Raw genomic sequence first — 7,519 nt, 5'->3', positions numbered from 1 at the left:
CTCTGCTCCCACTCCTCATCTCTTTCGTCAGAGAGCTGCCAAATCCCACCTCCACTGGCTCTTGTGTTTTGTTTTCGGACACTTTCATCGGTGTTCTCCGCCTTGTTGACCCTCACACTGGAGAAGACTTCCCATAAACATCTGAAAAACCACCTCCTTCTCTAAATCCGTGCTACAGCACACCTGAAGACCACAAAGTATTCCATAAACCATAGGCTTGTGCTATGCTGAGGCTGCCACCCATCATGCTAACCAGTACAGCCTGAGGGCGCGTCAGTCCGCTGCTGCCCTCTTCACGTACCCCTTTCTGAGCACTGACTATTAGTCACTGGCAGTACAGTGCAGCTAGCACAGGATACTGGGTTAGTGGGTCCCAATATGCCCATTTGCATGTTCTTTTAAGTGGGGCTGTAATAAACGGCGAGCAACACTGAGAAGCCTGGTTATTAATAATTGCCTACACCCATCTGCTCCCTTCTGCGGTGCTCTGCTGCTTGGCTGAACAGGCAGAAGAGGGCTGAGCTCGCCTCAAGCTCCAACAGCAGGCTGCAGCCGTGGGTCACTGCACCCAGGGCTCCCGCGCCAGGCTGCCTGCTGGCGCCAGCCTTCACCGCAGCACCGCGGGGCTCACCCAGCATGGAAACTGCAATGGCTGGCGAGGGATCACTAGGGGAGCTGGCGATAGCTGGTGGTGCTTTATTATTGCTGTTATTTATCCTTATTTGCATTGCCATTGTGCTCTGCAGTCTCCGTTTGAATTAGGATGCCGTGGTCTCGGGCCGAGGAATATTCAACTGGAGAAGTGCGGCCGGATACAAGGTGTGTGCTTAGCCTCCCTGGGAAAGCTGCTGCTGTGCATACAAAGGAGTCTCTAAGCCCATGAGTCTCAAGTCTCTCCTCCTGCATTCCAACTTCTGAATGTGGCACCTCCTTGGATTCGCCAGCCTTCAGAAAGAATCTGTGGCTCAGCAGGAATGCTTTTGTTTCTGATCAACGGAGGGTCCAGGCAATCCTTCAGAACCCCTAGGATCCAAAAGCAGTCCAGAAACCTAGGAGACACTATGTGAAATCTGCCAGGACCTGCAGCCCCAAAGAAGGGTTGCACTCACCTGATGCAGCAGAGGGGCAGTGGGCACAGTGTTGGGATGCTGCTCTTCTGCAGGTCAGCCCATGGGCTATCGCCAGCCCTCCTGGCTCTCAGCATGGCCACTGGGAAGCAGAACAGCCTGCAGAAAGCACGATTTGCCTTGGCTGCAGCCGGGGAGTTGTTCAGACAAAACCCAAGCCAGGAGATCTGCAATCGTTCTCATTTCCACAAAGCAAACATGGCAAAACCCAGGAGTTCCTAAGGCATAATGTGGCAGGTACCTAATGGCATTTAGTAGTGCCAGGCAACAGCTTAAGAAATGCAGTAGCGATTGCCCTGTTACATCAGGACTACTTTTTGCTATTTATTCAGCCCCACTAGTGTGTCAGAGCAAATGGAAACCGGTCACTGTCCCAAGGAATTCAGTCTCTTTCAATCAGGCATGACCATAAAAATTCAAGGTGTGGGATGTGGAGATGAGCTGAAATTGCAGTTGAGGGGGTGAGGGGATCTGGTGTAACTTTAATGTCATTGCATACATTAAAATTGACCAGGGCATCAGGCTGAACACCACTGTTCCTCAAACATCAACAAGAGAGTCTCTGCTGGCCAGTTCTCATTCAGGCTGTCATTACTTCACGTGTACACTGCTACAGCCTTTGTTTAGGCAGCAGCACCACCGCTCCTCATGGTGGACCAGACCTAAGCTGGGCATAGAGCAGAGGAAAGGAGCCTATAGCCTCTGTGGGACAACTGTGGAGTGTATGGGACAATGTCTGCCTCTCCCCAAACGCTGGGCCTGGCCAACCCTCATGAGGCATTAAGTCTACAGAAGTCATAGTTATGGGAGATACAGGGCTGAATGAAGTGAAGACTTTCCAGACTGGCTCCAGGCCACAGACAGGCCAACATCCAGCAGGTGCTCCCATGCAGAGCAAAGTGGTCAGGGTCCAGCTGGTGGGGTCAGGCACCTTGTTACAAGCCGGTCCCATGATCTCCATTCACTGGCTCTGAGAGCAGCTAATTTCCTCCATGGACAGTGTTCTCAGACTCCTTCCTTTCCTCTTCCACCTGTAGCTCTGCTCTCCACCTATGGGCTACACCCTGACACACGGCACCCAGCACGATGCCCTTGGATAAAGGATCTTTATGATGTTCAGAGCTGATGTCTCACCAAGAAAAAGCTAAGACTCATTCTGCATTCTAAGACTCATTCTGCAATAAATTTATTAGCAATAGGACCTCCTTGGTAACATGGGTGGAAGAGGGTAGTTTGTTGGTATGTGGGGAGAGATGGGTTTCCACTGCTTGATGGGCTGGCAAATCTCAGCGGAGTGCCGTGCCTCCAGCACTCAGCAAGCCTGGCTCAGCAAGGAATAAGTGAATCTTGCTGTATTTAAAGAGACGGTCTCATGGGTTCCCCTTTAATCTCATCTCTGTTTGCAATTCCCCCTTCTGAGCCTATGAGTAACATTTCTTTCCCCTTCAAGTGCTACTCTGCTCTGTTCAATTTTCTCTTCATCCCTCCCTGCCCTCTCCTTCCCTCCGCTGTCCCCGTCCCCATGTTTCTTTAATGGAGCTTGAAATTATAATACAGTGATTCAGCTCCCTTTCATGTCTGCCAAGAGTCAGCGGCGCAGCCCTGCAAATAGGGCTCGCCGGTTCTCTCGGCCTGCTTTGCAGCAGTGTCTCAGCTCACTGCTGTGGTGAAGCTGGGGGCATTCCTCCTGGCACAGGACACAATGAGGGCCAGTGCTGCTGGAATCGAGCTGAATGCCCTTGCCTTGGCCACAGGGCACAGTGCACTGAGTTCTGATGGTGCTGCTCTCTGCTAGGCCTACACCTCTGCTGAGGCCTACACCTCCCTCCTGGAAAGCCCCTTGGGCCCCACCAGGGGCAGGCTTGTAGCTCAGAGGCGTGCCTCCTGCACACCTACCCTCTGGAGGTTACACGCAGGTTACAGCTCACCTTTCTTTCTTCACGGCACAGAAGCAGAGCTGCCAAGTCATGAGGAAATGTCTTTCTTGTCCTCCTGATGCCTGTGGCTGCCCTCTGACACTTCTCACTCTCCACCCTGACCTGGTCCTCATTCTTTTTGGCTTTCATGCCACAAGACTCGAAGCCTTGTATTTCCTATTCTCACTTCTTCCTGCTGTACAGACCTTGCATATCTCTCCCTCTGCTCCATCTGCACTGCCATCCCCAGCTTGCCTGCATACCCAGCTCACCACTGTCCCTCCCCATGAGCATGGCGTGCTACATGGAACAAACATATCTGCCAAGCACCCCCTCCACCACAGTCTCAAACTTGCTCTGTTTTGTTTTTTGTTTTTTCCTCTTTCTTTCCAATCAATGTTTCTCCTCCTTAATGGAGAATTTCCAGTGCCACCAACACTTTGCTGCCCCTCTTCACCAGCCTCTGGGTTTTCCAGCCTTAGAGGCAGTGTTGACACTCTCCTGGAAGAAAGAGCACACCGTGCAGCCCATCAGAAATCCCTGCTTGCCTCTTCCCTTCCGGATGAGCACATTACTGTCATGGCTTCATTTTGTCACCTCCAGTGGCATTGTGCTGTACTCATGTTGGATGCCCTCATGGCATGCTAACTGTGCTCCCCTGCAGTCCAGCACCTCTGTCCCATCCTGGTATGTATGTCAGTGTCTGAGTAGGAAATGTCACCCAGCTGCCATCTGCATGGCTGGGACCACACCAGTAGCAATGAGCCTGTCTGTGGGCACCGTGCTTTTACCTGTGGATGTCAGCCTACCGTATGTGAATGGGCACGTTAGAGTTTTCCTCCATTAGTGAGGCAAGCGGTCCTCCTGAGAGCTCACCCAGGGACACTTTCCAGTAACTGTTCAGATCGCTCATGCATCATTTATTGTTAAAGATACTGCATCAATAAGGAGAGGTTGTATAATAAACAGGAATTACGTGAAGGGAAGGCAAAATGAAATCCCTAATTCAATTCATAAAAGTGAAATGCTATCCATAAAAGGCAGAAAGCTGGACCTGTATGTAAAACTGGCCATTTTTAAGAAGCATCAGCAATCCATCCCATCTATCATTCCTTAAAAAGTCCTGTATAACAGTAGCTCGGCCAAGGCAAGGGTTTGCTGTCAGCAACACACAGGAACACGAGCGGTATCACTTTGGATGGACTTCGAGCCCTGTAGCATCCCTTGACATCTCCTGTGTGCCAGAAGGCACTGGAGCTGTGCCAGATAGGTGCATCTATCAGCAAAAGCAAGAGCTAGTTGTGCCCCAGGATGGGGAGAAGCCATTACCGCCCAACGATGACCATGTAGAATATACTTACAGCACCTATGATTCTGTCATTCTATACCCAGCTCCAGGCTCTTTCCTTCAGACTCCTTCAGAACTCTTCTTTAGAGGAGAGGCACAGAAGAAAGCAGGAGGGGAGAAACATACGTATCTTGCGTTTACTGGTCCCTCTGGAGCTGTAATCCTAAGGCCCAGCAGTTCAAAGTCTCGCTTTGGATGATTTTAATTGCAGGTAGAGTTGTTTAATGGAGAGTGTCAAATGGCTGCTGGGCACAGAGGTCACGTTTGCATGAGGTAGGCGCTCTGCTTTGGCTTAATTTCCTCGTTGCAATGCGCAAATTGCTGCCCATGAAGAGTCAGGTTCAGCAGTCCTGGTGTAATCTGGAGGTGAGTCACCGTGGGGAGAAGGGAGCCCTTTCCCATCCCAAAGCCTGCACGGCCAGGGGCAGGAGAGCCTCTTTTGCTTCTTTCTCATGCAGCTCACCTTGCCTGCAAAACAGAAGGAAACTCCCTTGCCACTTATTTCTTACCCAGCTTCCTTGCAGATGCTAAGAAGACAGCCCCGCTCCTGTAGGCCATGAGGACATCTGCCAGAGAAGTGTCAGGAAGGAATTAATTATGGTGACAGTAATTGCCAGCACCATATGGTGGTCAGACTTGCTCTGGAAGAGACAACACCTCTGCTTTCTCACCTGTCTTTTGCCCCAGAAGGAGCTTCACTTCTGGATAGTTCACGACAGTGACAGTGCGCAGAGCCTGTCTTGCACTCAACTTCAGGCTGCTGCTTTTGGGCCTGCTGGCTGCCTGGGTTTCTCAGCGCCCTGCTCAGGAGGAGATCGAGATCCCAAGAGGCCAGTGCCTTGTTCCCCCTTACCATCCTCACCCAGGACGAGTTTGCCTTGGCCAGGCTAGCCGCAGCTGATCCCCCTTATTTCTGTAGCGCATGAGCTGGGGAAGAGGTGCTCCCTGCTTGCCCTCTGTCTCCACTTCTGATTGCACAGCCCTCTATCAGAAGCCATTCACTGAATTCCCAGCTGAGGAACACAGCGCTCCGCAGGCAGGCTGCATTGATTTCTGCCGGTGAGGTCCTGGCCCTCTGTCCTTCCCGAATGCATAGGATGACCCCTGAAGGCTCGGTGAGCTTTGTGAAAACACTCAGTATAGTGAAGGTCGGTGTGTGTCTCAGGCATTTTCTATTCCTGAGACACATACACGGCTGCAGCGTTCAGCTCACAAAAAATGCTTTTCAGGAAAAAAAAAAAATGGCAAGACAAAGCAGGCATGAGCCCACTGACTAACAGCTTGTAGCAAAGAAATCTGTTCTGTGGCGTTCGAGGGATGCTTTGAACAAGATGATCAGGGCAGCTCAGGCTTAATACAGCTTTACATCATTAACAGTTAACAGCGGAGTAGGGTGTGCTTACTGCTGGTCACGTAGCCTGCGATGGCCAAGGAGAAAATAATCAAGTGGAGATTAAAGGGAGGTGACGATGTCCGACTGCTCCTTTTCCTAAAGATTGTAGATTCGCTTGGCAGTGCTCATAGCCTGCTTTTTTTCAATCATTCTCACAAGAGAAAGGATGATCTTTTTCTGCCACCAGCCTGGTTACAGAGAGCCATCCTGCATCCCTCACCTCCACTCAGGTGCCTGTGGGCACACAGGGCATTGGGCACACGACAGGAGGGGGCTCTCAGCTTCCCCTGAAGCGTTGCTGCAACACAGCCCTGCACCCAGGTGATGTGGTAGGGCCCAGGAGCACCACGGTACAAACGTGAGCTCCTGCATTAGCCATGTCGAAGCTTGCCTTTGTTCTCCAGGGTGAAATCTCAAGGCCAGATTCAATCCTCATCATTCCCCTTACCTGCAGCAGAGAAAATCAAGCCTCCAGGGCTACCAGCTTGCGTGAGATAAAACAGGTCGCTTGTCCTGCTCCTGGCTGCTCTGCCACATGGATACCTGTACAGCTGGAGGGCAGGTACCCCTGGGTACCAGGCTGAAGTTAATTTACACTGCTGGCAACAGATAGAGGGTCCCTAACCTGAAACCTGACAGATTTTTTGATTAAAGCAGCCTCTGAGCATGACAGGTTTGTGTGCTGGTGATGACAGCCATGCATTCCAACAACAGCCAGCCCTCTTGCAGCAGCCCTTAATGAGAACATGAAAAGGTAACTCAGAGAGCTCAAAGCCTGCTGATGAGTCGTGCTGTCTTCCTGCCTGACCTCCCCAAACCACTGTGGGACCTGAGAAGTAGCTAAGTCTCTACGGTGAGTATTTGGGATGGTTCAGCACTGTCCTCCAGCTCTCCTGGAAGCCCAGTGCCCGAACTCCTTTGGCTTGGGCTCACCCAAGCAGAGACATTTAGGCATGGGAACAGCAGTTCTTGCTCAGTCCTGGCAGTAGAGCCAGCTGGATCACATCTCTTGGCCCTTGAGCCCAAACTCAAGTGCAGTCTCACACGCCCTGTGGACTTCAGTCAGAAGGAGTAAGCAGAACCAAGACTTCTGCAGGTACACTGAAATAAGTTTAAATTCAATAGCATGGGGCTGATCCAAAGTATCTTGCAGGTGAGACGTCCAGCAGCAAGACACTGATCTGTGTGATGGCTGTTTGCTCTCCAGATCTCCCTGCAACGTGCTGAAGTAACACACCACTGGACTACAACGCGCTGTTACGCCATTCACGTGCAACACATCTCTTGCCTCTGTGATGGAGACTGGAGGTGAAGATTTGAACTGAGGCACCTTACCCTCAAGAAACTTCAAGATCCCAGCTCCACCTCAGGTGCCAGCCCAGTGACGGATAGCAGCCCGGTGCTGTGGCCACGTTGTTTCACACCACGCTCTGTGATGGAGCAGTAGATCTCGCGCTGAGCAAACGTCCCAGTGCTGCCAGCAGCCTCTTTCCCTCACCGCAGCCCCTCCAGCGCTGATATCAGGGTGTCAGCTGCCACACGCTCCGATCCCTTCCTGCTGAGATGCAGGCATACCAGCACGGCAGCAGTGACGTGCAGGCAGGAAGACAGAGAAAGGCATTCGGAGAGCTGGAGCGGCACCAAGGGAGCGAGGAATAGCGAGCGAGGAGAGTTCTTCAAAGAGGAACATCAAAGCATCAGAGACGGGGAGAGAGCTGGGAATGACAGATCTGGT

The 7,519-nt window shown here is 51.7% G+C and overlaps 1 protein-coding gene across 19 annotated transcripts in view; it reads right to left on the bottom strand.

The window, feature by feature from the left end:
- Positions 1-3,936: 3,936 nt before the first annotated feature.
- CD101 (CD101 molecule) overlaps positions 3,937-7,519 on the bottom strand; it is a 47,140-nt gene continuing 43,557 nt past the window's right edge. For 16 of the 19 annotated variants that reach the window (XM_040664579.2, XM_040664494.2, XM_040664463.2 and 13 more), the window contains one exon: positions 3,937-4,859. The gene's annotated coding sequence lies outside the window, so the exon portion shown is untranslated. Of the gene's footprint in view, positions 4,860-7,119; positions 7,340-7,519 lie in introns of all 19 variants that reach the window. The other 3 variants (XM_040664490.2, XM_040664520.2, XM_040664536.2) reach the window with 1 other exon arrangement.

This window comes from Gallus gallus, chromosome 1 (assembly GCF_016699485.2).
Source record: "Gallus gallus isolate bGalGal1 chromosome 1, bGalGal1.mat.broiler.GRCg7b, whole genome shotgun sequence".
Classification (NCBI taxonomy): Eukaryota; Metazoa; Chordata; class Aves; order Galliformes; family Phasianidae; genus Gallus; species Gallus gallus.
Note: the sequence above shows the minus strand (reverse complement) of the source record. Positions and strands in the feature narration are given on the sequence as shown.